At 37.0% G+C, this 17129-nt stretch overlaps 1 pseudogene; it reads right to left on the reverse strand.

Moving 5' to 3' along the window:
• Positions 1-9964: 9964 nt before the first annotated feature.
• LOC101536486 (SAP domain-containing ribonucleoprotein-like) lies at positions 9965-10586 on the reverse strand (annotated as a pseudogene).
• Between the last annotated feature and the right edge of the window lie 6543 nt (positions 10587-17129).

Genomic DNA, 17129 nt, shown 5'->3' on the forward strand with positions numbered 1-17129 from the left:
TGGTGAACTCATCATTTGTACAAATGATCCATCTTTATTTTCACATTAAAGCATATTTCTTGGAAGTAGTATTTCTGCAATGATGGTACTACTGCTAGTGTTTTTTCTTTAATTTTTGTTTCATGATACATTTGCATATGTTCAAGGATTTTCCCTTCTACCCTCCTATTCATCCTTTCCCCCTCCCATTTTCATTGGGATTTCATCTTTTATTCAGAAGTCAAAATGCATACTGTAACTTCTTAGTGTGTTAGTCTCCATTATATCATTCCTCTACATGAATGTATGTATATATGTGTTTACATATATATTAATCTTTTGCATGAAGATTGCTTTATATCAAAGAGAATATATGATATCGGTCCTTTTGGAATTGGCTTATTTCATTGATCATAAGATCTCTAGTTGAAAACATCTTGTTGCAAATGGTAGAAGCACCCTTTACTATAACAGAAAACTGATGTTTCACTCAAAATCCCATAATTATTTCAAAATTATAAACCTGTCATTCAGAATATTGCTTTTATAATTGTGGACTAAGAAAAACTGAACAGAGAAGATAATATTTATGACTATGCAAATAATTTTTTAAAATCATCTTCAATTCTTCTTCTTATGCTTAATGTCAATGTCCTGGCACAAAATGCTAACCCCTAAAGGGATTTTTGTTCAAGCAATAATGTTCGATTTTATTATAAAGACTCCCAACTATTTTAAACTTACTGATTATTGGAAATCCTAGATGGGAAAATGTTAAAGGTAGTTCAGACTGTAGATGATCTTTCTAGGAAGCTGTGGCCTAATGGACCATGAGGTGCCATGTCTTGGTGCAGCACAGGTCATGGATAAAGTCATGCATGGGTGGAATGGGAGGCTCATGGGCATGGTCTCCTGGGTGTCGAACTCAAAGTGTCAGTCATGGATCTGACCTGCTGTTTTGGAGAAAGATGAGTTTCCTCTAGGGCATCCTGGCCCCACTGAGCAGTAGGTCCTCCTGAAACTTTAATCAGGGCCACCACTTTTCTGCCTGGGATGTTGGCCTGCCATGGCTCTCAATGCCCAGTGTGCCGAGCTCATTGCCTGGTAGGACAATGAATTTTGATAAAGCAACTGGATGGTAGATCATACAATCCATGTGACCTCCAAGACCCAGTGAGAACACCAGAGGGTAGAGAGGCCCGCAGCCATCACACAGTCCTGCACCTACATAGCCCCAACCTGCAGAGATTTTTTTTTTTTTTAATGATAATCTCCATCCTTAACTCCAAAGAGAAGAGAGCTCAGGTGCATCTAGTGGATAGATTGCCATGACTGAGATGAGAGGAAGATTTGTTAACGCCAGAAAACAAAGCAAGATTTGAACAGTGGTGATGTTGGATCTGTTTACTTCATCTGTTGTGAAAGAATGTGTGGCCACACTAGAGTTCAGGGATAGGGAAGCGTGCTATAGGGAAACCAAAAATGAAACAAAGCAGAACCAGAAGCAAAAGCAAAAAGTTTAGTGTTACCAGCCATGGCCCTGAAAGTCAAGAATCCTTTGAATCAAATTCCATTTTTTTGCAGAGGGAAAGTGATTCCGCAATTTGTGAACACTTTCAAGATTGAAAAATCTAATAATTATTAGATCTATAAGGAAAATATTCCCAAATTTTATCTGTTCATCATGCATGTCCCGATTTAATGTGATTTGTAGAGAATTTTCAAAATGAATTTCTCAATATTTTGTAGTGCTTACGGGATTACTGATATAGACAATTAGTGGTTATTTCACTGATTTATAAATACATTTCTCTCACTCTAATGATTTCAATTCTGAATACTACAGAAGACTCTTAATTGAAGACCCAGAGCAATCTTTTAAAGAATGTAAGAGCTTAAAGAGAAATACTTAGAATTTTAATCTGTAGCCATGTGAATTATGTTTCTAAATACACTATAGGGTTTACATTTTAATAATTCTCAGTAATAGTTGATACAAACTGACTTCATTAGCTTTTCTTAGTAATCATCAAGAGTAAAAAATGTTGTGATATATGGAAATTAGCAATGAACACTGAATTCGGAAGCAAGATTTGTAAAGGACAGCATTTTATCTTTGTGATTACTGAATGCAGTTCTCAAAGGACTGATCTGTTTCTATCAAGATATAGTTGACTGAGGCTGGCTTTGTGGTATAGCATGGTAAAGCTGCTGCCTGCAATGCCAGATTGCCAGATCCAACACGGGTCCTGGTTTGCATCCTAGTTCTTCCACTGCTTTTTTTTTTTTTTTAAGTTGGACAAAGTAAAAGCATTTTGCTTTAATTTTTAAAGTTTTTTTCATTTTTTTCCATGAAACATTTTTTTTGTGTGTGTGTGTGTCTAGGAATTCCATCCTAGCCTTCCCCTTTCTTCCTCCACATATTCTCCTCCCCCTATTTCCCCCACGTTACTATCCAGCTCACTGCTAATGTGTCTGGGTAAGCAGCGGCAGAGGACCCCAAGTGTTTTGGGTTCTTGGAGAAGATTTCCCAAGTGTCCCTTCATCACCCACATCCCTGCCAACATGGGAGACCTAGGAGAATTTTTTGGCTCCTGGCTTCAACCTGGTCTCAACACTGACTGCTGGGGCCATTTGGGGAGTGAACCCCAAGATGGAGGATCTCTAGATTTCTCTCTTATAGCTTTGAATTGAGGTAAATAAGTAAAATCTTTTTTTCATATATAAAAAGAATCAACCAAAAGGTACAATATATATTTTTTCTAGTAAAAATGATTGTATCTAAATTATTGAAACTGTTGCAGTAGATTTATTTGCTTCTTTTTTTATACAAAAACTATGGTTTTAAAGTTTATAGTTAATGTGGTTTAAATATAGGAATCCTGAAAAAATGCAAACTTTAACCTCTGTGCAAATAGCAGTTAATTATAATTAAAGAGGAAACTGTGTGTCTATCCAATCAGTCCCTTTCTTTTTGTTTACCAGTAACATATTCACTCTGCTGTCATGATCATATATCAGGTATGAGTGTGGCAAACTCTGAAAATAAAAATAGGTTTTTCTACAAAGCTTATCATTTTACTTCAGGAAATAACTTATGGTTCATTATTTTTTGCCTTAATTAAATTCCTATTTATACTTTGAAAATTTCTTGTGGTTTACGGACTCATAAGTTCTTCATTCTTGCTGATACTCCTATAGAGAGTCATAAGGAAAGAAAGTCCATTTTTTTCTTCACTCAACTTTCAGACTGTTACAGACCTCCTGGGAATCAATATTCTATCCTTGGAAATAAATGCAAAAAAAGGAGACAAAAACAAACAAACAAAAAGAAATGCAGAGTCCTGTTTAGAAAGAAAGGTGCCCCTTGATTATCACAGGCAATGGTTATGCATTTCCCATTTTAACATGGATGCTGGACCTGGACCTTGAGAATACTACAAACAGAGGACTAAGAAGTAAGTTAGAAGTTTGTGAAACACACACAAATACTATAGAAATGACACTGATCTGCAGATTCATGCGGAAGTCACTCTGTCATCTGTGTGTTAGCAGGAGGTTAAATGCATGGCTTTCAGATTAACCACAGGAAACAATAACAGTGTGTTTGTCAAACAACTAAAAAGCATACATCTCCAACACCTGCTGCATGTTTAATGTGTCTGTGATTATTGGAGATTGTAAAGTAGCTTGTGTGAGAAAATTGGTGTCAGTGTCAGTGAAAAGATAATTTCTGCCTTAATAATTCATGCTTGTCATCCTCTGTGAAAAAAATAGATGAAATGGAAACAGTTATCAGCACTGCCAACATCCAGGGAAAATACAACTGCTTTCCGTGGACCTAAGAGGGATGGGATGGAGGATGTGATGAAAGTTAGGCTCATTAAGGGCCTGCCATTGTTCAAATTTTTGATGTTTTATACATGCCATATTTTTATTCATTTGACTTAAATACTCTACTCCTGTCTCCCTGTGTCCTTCATACCAAACTTCATTTCTGCTTCCCATCATTTGTTATTATTGTTACTACTGCTATTGCTACTAGTAGTCCCTTCTGGCCTATGCGTCTTCTAAGAGGCTTTCTTAGAATGCCCATTGAGAGTTAATTTGATGATATCTGGTGGATAACTCAATCAACTAACATTGTGTATTTCAATGTCTGCTTGTGATGCCCCTTCACTATTTCAGAAGTTTCTCAAAATCATGGATTATACTAAATTCCTATTACTGCTGTGAAAATTTACCACAAATTTAGTTGCTTAAAAAAACAAAAATATTTACTAGTTTAGTGCCCCAGAAGTGAGAAGTCAACAATGAATGTATCATTTCTCTCTGACTTTAACTGACCTGCCTTCTGCTTTCCTGCTGAGCAGATAAGGACTTTTGTGTTGATACTGGACCCACCTGGGAAATCCAGGGAAATCTCTCGTTTGAAATTCCTTAATGACATCTACAGAATTTCTTTGCCATGTAAGGCAACATGTTCAAAGATGCCAAGGCTTACTAGCTGGGCATCTTTCTTTTTAAAATTATTTTATTTTATTTTTGACGTTGTTTACATAGCCGAGAAGGATTTGTGCTCATGTGGAGCACTGCTTAGAGTTGGGAGGGTGGAGGCATGGGAGAAAATTGGTGAGACCTACTCTTGTGATTTGTATTTTTGTTCCTGTATTTGTATCTGGGGAGGTGGGGGAAGGGGGAGAGAAAGCCAAGCTAAACCGTACTTGGGTACTTGGGGATAAGGGACAACCACTTGATGTCATCCTAGGATTCACAATGTGGCGAAGATTCCAAGAGTATTGCTTAAGTGGTTTTAATAGTTTGGAGATGGTGTTGGTTTCATTGTCCATAGACTGAGGAAATTTTTCCAAGGTCCATTGGGTGACATAGTCCATGTTAGTGAATAAATTCACCCAGATACTTACTGTCAAAGCTTAACCAGGAGAGTTGTCCAATTTGTTCTTCTATCCATCCTCTGATATGATACTTGCTGTCCTCTGCAGGCCTGAATGAGTTGGCTATAATGTCCCTCACATACATTTGGGCACACTGTTTACTGCACATGCATCAGTAACTAAGGGGGCTCAGTCTTGCTATATACATCTTCCAAGGTCAGACCATAAATCCTATGATTTTCCCTGTGGCAAGAATTTTGAGTCCAGTGATCCAGCTGGGGTGGGGAAGTCCCTTGAGAAACCTTGCCTGAAGTAACCTCAAACCTGACTGCTGTGTATACCAGCCAGTGTGGAGTCCAACTCAGTCTATCACCAGGCATGGTCTATACATACACTGGTGGTTGTAATCACCTAGTCAGTATGTTCTCATCCTTATTTCATATGGTAACCAGTGGATGCTATGGTCCAGCCTTTTCCTGCTACCACATATTCGGCCTTAATGCATACCAGTTGGCACTACAGCTTAGTTGGGATGAATCCCTGTAATCTCCCTCTACAATGCCAACCCCAGCCCCAGTTCCTGTGCAATTCTCTAGTCCGGTCCATCCTGTATCCTATCTGGTTCTCATACCATGGGTGCTGAAGCTTCATTTAGCCTAACCTCTATCCTGTCCACACACATTCTGGTGGGTGCTGCTGCCTTGTCCAGCTATGCCTGCCCCAGCCCTGGTTCTCATGATCACTTGTGAGAGCTACAGGTAGGCATCTTTCTAGGAAAATATTAGCCCATACCCCACCAGTACTAAGCCATTAATTTATTTTATTATTTTATAATACAGTTACATAGGCTCTGGGATTTCTCTTCTCCCCTCCGCAAGACCACTCCCCCCTCATTGATTTGCCCTATATTATTACAATAGTATAATCCTGCATAAACAGTCCTAAGTCTATCATTCTGCTATTTAAGTGTATCCGCATGTAGGTATGGATAATGGCTGAGTCTAGGATCCTATTATCAAAATATATCTAACAGTTTCATTTTTGAAAATCAGAATAACAGATGAGAGAGAGAGAGAGAGAATGAGAGAGAGAGAATGAGAGAGATCTTCAACTGTGAGATTCAACCCTGGATGGCTGTAATGGTCAGGGCTGGGCGAGGTCAAAGCCAGGTGCCGGGAGCTTTATCCAGCTCTTCCACAGGAGTGTGGCAGGGCTCCAAACACATAGAAATCTCCCACTGCCTTTCCAAGGCCATTGTTAGGGAGATGGATCTGAAGTGGAGCAGCCAGAACACAAACTGGGCACCCTTGTGGGATGCCAGAATTTAAGGAGATGGCTTTACCCATTATACCACAATGCCAAATCATTTTAAAATATATAACATCGGATCTCATAGAATGGGTTATATGTGGTAGTCATTCAACAAACATTTGATGATTGACTAGATGAGTAAGATCTAATTAGTGATGGATAATACAAATGATAATGATCATAAATATATAGTGTCACCCAATTGTTCACCTTTACCATTATAAAATTTTCAAAAACAGGGGAGAGTTTTATAACATTTAACAGTGCCAAAGAGTATAAAATCCTTGGTGATTGTACTCAGTCATAGAATGTAGATATCTCATAAGGGAATCATATTATGGGCACTACAACATGAAATGTTATCCTATAGGTCTATTCAGTAGAAGAGCATCTTCTGTCTTAAGGGAATGATGGAAAGAATTCTCCCCATGACTCTCACTCTTCCTTTCTGCTTTATTTTCTTTTTTCTAGATGTTACTTTCTCATGGTTTTATGTCATGAGTTTTAAATTTTAAGCTGCAGTAAGTGAAAATTAGATTCTTACTATACAGCACTGATATTCTCTACCTTTGTGTTACTTTATCTAATTTCTCTTTCCTTTATAGTGATGAAAATTATGTATTTTATTTTCCAACATGCTTGTTTTGGAATCTAATTGGAGTATCTGTTACATGAATGCTCAATAATCATGAAACTAGAAAACCTTACAAATTCTTTTGTGTAAAAAGAAAGAGTTTGCTAGAGCTCAGAGGAATATTTTTCCTACAACATTGGCTTGAATATAACATGTTATATTTATATTTTTTCAATATCAGCTTTTATTGGAGTTATTCACATTGCAGAGTGTCTATTGATTTCTTTTAGAAAGCATTCTAAAGGGTAGCTCTGCTGTATCTTATTTACCTAGATATGGATTTATGTATTGCCTTCAACTACTTATTTGTGTAAACTCAGTGATGAATAACTTTAAAAATCTAGTGACTTTCGGTTCTTACAATAATTTTTTTTTGATCCAAACCCTACAGTAATACTGCTATGTCAGCAGTCTTGACTCCAATAAGGACTCCCAGGGGATCCTTGCAACTCCATTCAGCTCTTTGGCGATAATGAGTTTCCTGCTTCAGATTCTATGTGATTTGTGTGTAGCTCTGAGTTGAAGGATCTGAGCCTCACCTGTGGTTCATCTGCATTGTTAAGCGAATTTGTGGATGATGTGAGTCCCAGCTGCATATACGTTTACATATAGATTTGTTTCACATTTGCCAGAGTGACTGCTCAAAACTTAAAACCTTATGAAGGTCATCTTTTTCTTAAGATTTATTCACTAGTTCCACAGTTACATAAAAGCCTAATCCCTATAATAAATCACTTATTTTAAATCAATCAGGTTTTCTTCTTCTCTAACAAAATTCTGGCTAACACAGTAGGTACCCAGTAGGGATAGAAACACATGCTTATGTAACAATACAGACATAGAAACTTCTTTACCTATAAATCACTCTTGGGGCATAATTCTAAATGAGCAAAGTGTAAAGCCTTTCTTATAGAAGCAGATCGTTTAGTAGAAAATTAGATCAACTATGTTAATGACACTGTCCGAGAGCAGCCACTTCCAATATACTAAGAGCAATGAGTTGTTTTGGGTAACCTACTAAAATGTTAGCTCTTTTCCAAAAAGACAAACAAAAAGCATTACTGTAGTATGTTCCCAGAAACCCTTAATGTCATCAATAGACACTTAAATGATTGAAAGAATTGCTAAGCTGACAGTAAAGTATCTCCTCCAGACCAAAGAACACATTTTTTTTTCCTTGCCACATAATCTGTGCATGGTTAGCTCATTTCTTAAAAACTTGGTTCTTATGTGGATGAGATCACAACAACTGCCTTGGTTCCTCCAACATAGGTCAGATAGCTTTCACATGTGTGCTCTCAGTCATAAAGCAGCATTCAGTAATACCAGAAGAATAGTTCAGGGAACATTTACCGTTATTAGCTCTAATACACAGATGGACTTGCTGCCAGTGGGTGGTATTGTCTTATATACAGGGTGATGAATTCTAGATTGATGATCTGGACAACAGTTTGTATGGAAACTAGCAGTTGTTGATAAGTTAAACTACTGCTGTTCTTTGACAGCTCTCTCCTACTCATGTTCCTGTATCACTACAAGAGTGAGATGTCCAGAAGTTTCCATGCATCTCAGAGAACAGCAAGTCTGGGGTATGAGTGCTGATTCACTTAGCTTGGAACTTCCCAGCACAACACAGAACCTGCAGATGGGTGACAAATAATTTAGTTAGTTTTTGACAGCATAATCCTTTTATAGTTTTGTTTGTATCCCAAGGAAGCAGAGATAATATAATTCCAAATTACATGCCTTATTTTCCATATATTCAGAAATATATGGGCAAATTCATACCTCTAATGCCTTTGCACTTACTGAAGCTGATTTTAAACAAAGATTTATTTCATAATTAAAAGCAGAGTGACACAGAGAGCGTGAGACACAAAGAAAGGGAGTGAAAGAGATCTTGCATCTGCTGATTATTCCTCTGATGATGCAACAGCTGAGTCTGGTCCAGGTTGAAGCCAGGAACCAATGGGAGGCAGGAACTCAAGTTGTTGGACCTGTTGCATTAATAAGAGGCTGAATCAGAAGTATAGAGTAGACTGAACTCAAAGCAGGCCTTTGGAAATGGGGTGCAAGGAACCAAAGTGGTAGCTTAAGTTAACTAGCTGTAATTAATTGAGTTCACTGTTGACCTCTATAGTTTTGATCTATTCTTTATAGTCTAACTTTGGCCTTGGTCAGTGTCCCTTCAGAGGCTAGAAGCAAAGTGACACACATCACAAATCCTCAGGCATCCCCCGGATTCTGGTAGCTTTACATTTCTTATTGTATTGGAGCTCTCATAAGCATTGAATAAATTATTGTATCCAAAGCACAAATAAAAAAAAATCACTCATTTTGTGGTGCCAGTGTGTTAATCTACCTAGGATGCCAGCATCTCACACAAGCGGCTGTTAGAGTTCCAGATGCTCCTCTTGTGATCCAGCTCCCTTCTGATGGCCTGAGAAAGCACCAGAAGAGGCCCCAAGTATTTGGACTCCTGTAACCCATATGGGAGATTTGGAAGAAGTCTCCTAACTTTAGCCTGGTCTAGCCCTGACTGTTGTAATCATTTCGACATTAATGAGGGGATGGAAGATAACTCTCCTTTCACCTGCACTCCTCTTTTCCTCTCTCCTCCCTATTTCCCCTTTCTGTGACTCTTTTTTTCAAATAAACCAATCAATGTTTCTTTTTAAAGAATCCCACGGGAAGAAAATGTTCATACAATGTGTTTTTTAAAATTTTTGACATTGTTTACATAATTAACAAGGATGCATACTCATCTGCTTAGGGTGGGAGGTTCAAGGCATGGGGGAAGGCATGTGGAGCAAATGGTCTGAAATTTTCTTTTTCATACAATTCTTTTCTCATTTATGTTTTTTGATTAACAAGCAAAATAATTAAACAGGAACACAACAGTCTTAAAGTTGGAACAACAATACGTGCAACTGCTGTTGAAGTTCACAGGTGCTTCCTCATAGTGAGGCAGGATATAAGCATGTGACTATGCATTTAGTTATGTGTGTGTGAGACAGAGTGAGAGAGAGACTATGCATTTAGTTATGTGTGTGTGAGACAGAGTGAGAGAGAAGTGAGACAGAGAGAGATCATGAACAATCAGAGGAATGAAACCACTGGATAACCAAACACATCAAGAACTCTTCTAGGCAATGCCAAAGTGCTCTGCTCTTTTCCTTGTTTTTGCCTTTGTATCCTTTGTTTTTTCCCGGTTCCAGCTGAATTTGTGACAATCCCAAATTGCTCCTTCCTCTTTTTTAGCTTCTTGTCATCTTCAGACATTCTGGAGATTGAGGAGACATTCAAACCAAATCTTTGAGCACTTTCCTTTAGCTTATCCAGAAACAAAAGCTTGGTGTCAGATGTCAGATCTTTTCTTGGAACATGAAGAAATCCCAAACCCAGATGCAGGAGCAGCTTTCTTAGTCTCCAAAGTTTACAGGTATATTCTGCATTCTCTCAGTCTGTGGTAGTTCAGATGTAATTTTTATCACTTTCTTTTCTGCTGTCACATCAATGCTGTTTTTCAGGGGGTTCTCCCTGTTTCACAGACAATTCTATGGGCTTTGCTTCTTCTTCCTCTGTTTCATTTCGCAGTACATCTTCATTTGCCTCCTCTTCCCATGCACTTCAAGATATACCTGGAGCCTGTTAATAAGGTGTAGTTTTATTTCTTTTGTCTCCAAACCACAAGCAAGACATTCATGTTTTAGCTCAGCAAGCCTCAGCTTATGGTACTCCACTGTCTGCTGCCATATTGCTGCCATATCACCCAACTAGCCATACAGTGTTTTTAAGAAGACATGAATCTTATATGGTTAAGTCAAAATTTAAGATCATATCTTTTATGCTTTTTCTAGTCATTATGGAACTGCTGCACTGTGTGGGTAATGAAATCCCTTGCTTAGGTTCACGAATATCTGCCAGTTTGATTTTTAACCTTGGTTCTTTTCGACTTCCAATAAGCTCTTGCTCTGTGTAATAAGTAAAACCTGGTATCTGTTCATTCAGACTCCCTCAGCAGGTGGTCAGTACTCAGGTGGAGTATGAAGAATGATGAGGTTTTTGAAAGAAGAAAGGCTTTATCCTACGTTTGGCTCAAAAGTAGCTCTAAAAACCTCCCAATTGCTTTTCTGTTCTCTCTACTTTCTGATTATCATATATTTTACTTACTTGTTTATTTTCCTCTTTCTCTAGTATGTAAGTTACATGAAAATAGATATCTTTTTTACTTTGTGCTCTATCTCCTGTGCCACCTAGTTGGTATTTTGGAATTTATAGATGAATGAACCTCTCAGTCGGGCAGAAAACTGGGAACATTTTGTAGCTGCATCTCATGGGGGGTTAGGGTAGAAATTATTTACATAAAGAGCAGATAAAGGAAGGCATAGTGTTCTTAGTTCAATCCAAACAGTAATTCTTCCTCAGCACTAAAACATGTATGTTTCTTTGCTTTAGCACGAGGTATAGATTTTGCTTACTGAAAGTGTAGCTATAGATTGAATAGTTATTATCCAAAATGCAAGCAACTAGATGATTTGGATTTTAGAATATGTTTTGATATAATGAGTTATATAGGAATATATCTAGGCCTAAAATTCATTTGCATTTTATGTACTTATAATACAGCCTGAAGATAATTTTCTCTATTATTGTCATGTGCTGTCATATTGAAATGAAGAGTCTTCCATTTGTAGAGTCATGTTAGTACTCAAAAAGTTATTAATTTTGGAGCATTTTGGATTTCAGACTGGAGCTGCTTACCTTGTACCATATTATACTATGAAAAGCTCATTCCAAAACATTGAAGTCCCTGATAATTTCTCTCCGTGTAAGGGAAAAAAATGCAATGCTCCACTAGTACTGTTGGGATCCTAATCTAGCCAGACATCATAATAACGTGGTAAAATTCATTTGCCTCTAGCATCATGAAACAGCATGACGATTCTTCCTAGCTTGTTAGCCAAGCATGAAATCTGAACTATTTTAAAATCCAGCTTTCCTTCCAGAGAACCATTTTGTGTTCCTCTGGAATGGCATGTAGCTCTGAGTGAGGTCTTGGAGTTGAGAACAATGCCATCTGATATTTTTCAGAACTGGAAGCATGGCAGTGGCCTGGAATTTATTGTGAAGTCCCTAGGTGATGGCACTGCCCTAATAAATCCCAATTCAGCCAAAAGTCAGTAGACATTTTCTTATGAATTGAATAGAATTTGGCACCTCAGACTCATGCAGACATTTTAACCCCAAATCTTTGGTTAATGATCAGTGGATTAATACTAATAGCTGACATGTAGGGCTGGAGACAATTGGATTATGGCATCTAAATATGGGGTTTTGGAAGTGATTGGATTTGATCAGGTGGCTAAGGTGGCATCCCATGATCCAATCATGATGATGTTAGAAGCAGAGACTGGGTAGAGCGTAGAGGAAGAGTGTGCTTCTTATGCTCTGTTTCTGCTGCCATTGCCAGGTCACTGAACTGGTGGGGTGACCACATTGTAAACTGTGAATCAAAACACCGTAAGCCAAAGTAAATATTTTTCCTTCCTAAGTTGTACCTCCATATATTTTCAAGTAAACAGCACTAAATAATACAACACAACATTAAAAAGAAAATTCTACTTTTTAGATTTATGTTTCAGAGTTTCTCTTGTGAATTTACTCTTTCAGTTCTACCTTGGTTATCACTACTCTACTGGGATCTTTACTCTGGCAGTGACCAGATCTTCATAGGTCAAACTCAGGGTGGACTCTTGTATCACACCTGTGTGGTTCTGTATTCAAGCTAGACATTCCCAGAACTACCCAGAGACTAATGCTTTGGGTTTTTAATCACATCGTAATTTACTGAGGCAGATGATAGCTTTTGGCAAAGTAAAAGTACTATTATTTGCAGGTCATTTGTACATTTACCATATGGCTAGAGAAACACATTAAAAAAAAATCAGTGTGCAGAGCCAGGCGCAGTAGCCTAGTGGCTAAAGTCCTTGCCTTGTACATGCCGGGATCCCATATGATGGACGCTTCTAATCCCTACAGCCCTGCTTCCCATCCAGCTCCCTGCTTGTGGCCTGGGAAGGCAGTCGAGAACAGCCCAAAGCCTTGGGATCTTGTACCTGTGTGGGAGACCTGGAGGAGACTCCTGGCTTTTGATTGGCTCAGCTCCAGACTTTGTGGCTGCTTGGGGAATGAATCAGTGGATGTAAGATCTTCCTTTCTGTCTCTCTTCCTCTCTGCATCTATGACTTTCCGTTGAAAATAAATAAATCTTAAAAATATATATAAATGCCTTTTGCCTAGCAGAGTTTTAACCCCAAGTAGATACTCACAAAACATTGAAGGAATAGATAGTAGAATTGTTGATGGGTGCCATTCTAAGTAGGTTCTTTCTTTTCCCCTTTGTAGTGCACACTGGTTTACCTACGGCTTTCTTCGTTTTGCTTTAAAGGCACCACTTCTGACAAGATATTCAGTCTCAGCCAAACCTGAGATTAATGTTTCCTCTTTTCCTAGTTCACTGTGACAACTGTGGTACTTTATTAAGTTCACTAGCAGTATTTCAGACAAGAAAATAAAGCAAATGCTTTGGAAATTGATTTAAATTGTTCACTTTCTTCTTTAATAAACAAAATACACATTAATATTTATTTTTATTTTTTGTTCTATTTTATTTTTATTGTGGGTTCAAGGTGATAATTTTAGCTGCTAGGTTACCATGCTGGGCCCAGGAATATATTTTAGAGGAAGCCTCATGGTGCACCTAATTCATGTAGAAAAATTGGCTAATGGGGTTTGAAAGATTGGTACTAAAGAGTTACCTGGATATCTGTAATCAAAGCAGAGTTCCTCTGATTTATAGATAAGAATATTAGGACTCAATATATAGCTGATATGCTTACAGTGTGTGCTTACAGTGATATGCTTACAGGCCACCTATATCCTCATTTTTTTAAAGGGACATTGTATTAATTACACCGGCTGTCCCTTTTGCTATCTTCCATCAGCAGCTGCTTGCATGTTAGATTATACTGAATGAAACTCATCATCACATTCCTTCCAGATCTACTGAATATATTCTATTATCTCTATATTGCTTTCTCTGTCTCTATCAACTATCCATTACTTAAGCAAGAGCAGTGATGTAAGGGGAATAGCCAAGTGAAATCGTCACCAGTAAACCAGAAATAATTGTTTACATAAAAACAAATTGAAATTTTTAATATATACTCAAATAAATCCAGCACATTTTAATTTCTTAACACATTTGCCATTTTGTTTTTTCATCATACTATTTATGAGTGTGGGCTATATCCCCTTGAAAGTGGATCCATACTTTATCCGTGAATTTACCTCTAATGTTAGCATTTTCTTTGGTGCCTTAACCATAGAATATCCTATGTATATAGTTGACTGGAAATAAACAAGCACATTAGAATATATACTCTGTCATAGACACAGCTAATTTGGGCAACTGCTTTCTAACCTCAGGGACAAATGGGTTGACCTTATCTTGCTTTGAAGTAGTTTCATGCAGAAAAACACTTCCCTTACCAAAATGCCCTCATGTTTTGAGCTTTTGCAAAACTTACTACCATGAAATCTGTCCTTTCTATCTTTTACATTTAAGACAGATTTTCTGAAGTACTTGTGTATGTAAGATCACAGAAAATAAGAAAAGAGCTAAAGCGGCTTGTTTTGAAGCTGATCTGACAAATAAACCTGTTTTCTCAGCATCCTGTAGAGTATCTGGCACATCGCAGTTCCTTAAGAAATGTTTATTGGATGAATATTATAAATCAGATAAATATCACTTGTATATGCAATTGAAAGAAGATGGAAGATCAGCTCCAAGGATAGCAGTGTCTACCTTAATTTAATCAAACAGAAAACAATATTGGTTGTGGAAAGCAAAATATTTGCAGATGTAGTACATTACTTTTGAACTTAGAAAGAAATATAAAAGAATATCCTCATCCTTAGGGGATTAAAGATTTACCCAGTTGTATATTAAGGTAACTTTCTGGGATGTTTCCATTCATTAGTTATACTTATACATTGATGTAGAATGGGTTTAACAATTTTTCAAAAGTCATTTACAAATTATCTTTTATATCAAACAATAAGATAGCTTTAATACACATTTGAGTAGGAAAACTTTTTTTTCCTAGACAACCTGGATTTTATTATATTCATTGTTCTCTGGGTTCCAGTTCACCTTGTGACAAGAACTACTTGACTCATGATTTTCCTTGCTTGTAGGAGGCTTGAGAATCCTCCAAAGGAGTTCTTTATTTTCTCTATCCCTAGGCTGTCTATGGCTGCTAGGACAGATGGCTTAAAGATTGAACTCTGCTGCACATCCTTCTGCCTCCAGAGATCTTTTCAAACTTAACTCATTCTTGACCCAAATATTTATAATGATTTAAATGGAATAATCTATGAAAAGTTTATAAACTTGGTACATAATTGGTTCTGGATACATAACATCAATATATACAGATATAATAATAATTTTATTATTATTAAAAATGTTTGTTCCTGGTAAGAGTAAGCAGTCTTTAAAGGGAGAATCCTTCTTTACTTTGTCATGTTTTTAGTGTAGACATACAACTCCCAAATTTAAAATTCATGAATTCCAGGACTGCTGTTGTGGTGTAGTTGGTTAAAATTGTTTTCATATGAGTGCTGGTTCATGTCCTTGATGCTCCATTTCCAAACTGACTCTTGGCAAATGGCCTGAAAAAGCAGAAGAAAATGGTCAAAGTAGTTGGATCTCTGCCACTCACCTTGGAGTCTTGGAAGAAATTCCTGGCTTCAGCCTGGCCCAACCCTGGTCATTCTGGCCATCAGAGTAGTAAACCTGCAGATGAAAGATATTTTTTTTCTCTATCTCTCTGGGAAATTTTTAAAAATTTATTCATTAATTACATTGTATTTTTCAAGTAAATTCATAAATCCTTATGGAAAGTGTATTAAGATTGGTTAACCTTGATCTAAAGACCTTTACCTATGATTCTCATACAAGTAAACTGCAAATGAACTAATTTTCTTTCTGCAGTCAAGGAAATATCTGCAAAACTGTTGCTGCTGCTAAAAAGCCTCATTAATTTTACTTTACATAATCAATGCTTATTCTTAAATAGAAGTAAAATTTCAAATTCATGAACTAACAAGAATACCTGGTAGAATCTATGCAATTCAAAATATTTGACTGTAGTATTTTAGTAATATTGAAACAGAAGCTAAGACTGAATTAGTTTAATCAGGTGTAAATATCTCTCAGCCATCCAAATTATATTCTAAGACAATTTCCAAGAAATTCTGCATATCAGTATGCTTTCTAAATGGCCTGACATATAAAATTTGAAGAGTTATTCAAGATTATTTTTACTGGTTTTTCACTTCCTCAGATATCAACCATTTCAATTCTCTCTCAGTATTGGAAACAACTGCAAGGTGTATTATATTTTAACACTGTGAAAATCAAAGATATCCTGCATGAGTCCATTTTTTTAAGTTTATAGTGCAATTCAAGGTCTTACCACATGCAGTTAGAGCAGCACTTAATGGCACGGTCATAATCAAAAAACTGTAGCTCTACTGTGAAGCAGAGTGTCATGACAAACTTTTATACATTGGCCTCTATTTCCTTATTTGAGTGCTATGGGTTGCGTTGATTTTCTTGGTGCTGTGCAAGCACATTGCACACAGTTAGGGATATTATCTTTGCACTGAATCTCCCTAGTCTGGCCCTGGATTCCTCTGCTAGAGCTGTATGCTCTTGAGCAAGTCATATATCTTGAAATCTACTTTCTAGGTTAAAGTGATCCCAGACAATTTTTCTGAACCACAACAAAAGGATTAACCATATAAATACCCAGTCTGATGGGTCCCCCATGTAATTATATTTATAACCATAAAATAATCCTAAAAATTGCATGATGATACAGCTATCTTGTCAGAATAATTCTAGTTCTTTGAGGGATTTACTCATTTAATATAATCAGATTTTGATATTATGTGATAAATTGCTTTTATTTGCCAACAAAAGTCTTGTTAAAATCTTATTCCAGTTCCATCATCCTAATTTCATTATGGTCATGGCTCTAAATAATTTCCTGTGCTCTTCTGTTTTGTTTCTTTTGTATAGTTTAGGATAATTTCCATCTAGACATGGTATGAGCCACATCACTGCAATCTAATTAGTGCATCACCTGCTCCAGCAGCATGTGCCTTTATCTTATTACTCCTCCCCTGTGAGCCATATGCCTGACTCCAACATCAATCTTTTTATGTGATTATTGCAG

Source organism: Ochotona princeps, chromosome 8, assembly GCF_030435755.1.
Source record: "Ochotona princeps isolate mOchPri1 chromosome 8, mOchPri1.hap1, whole genome shotgun sequence".
Classification (NCBI taxonomy): Eukaryota; Metazoa; Chordata; class Mammalia; order Lagomorpha; family Ochotonidae; genus Ochotona; species Ochotona princeps.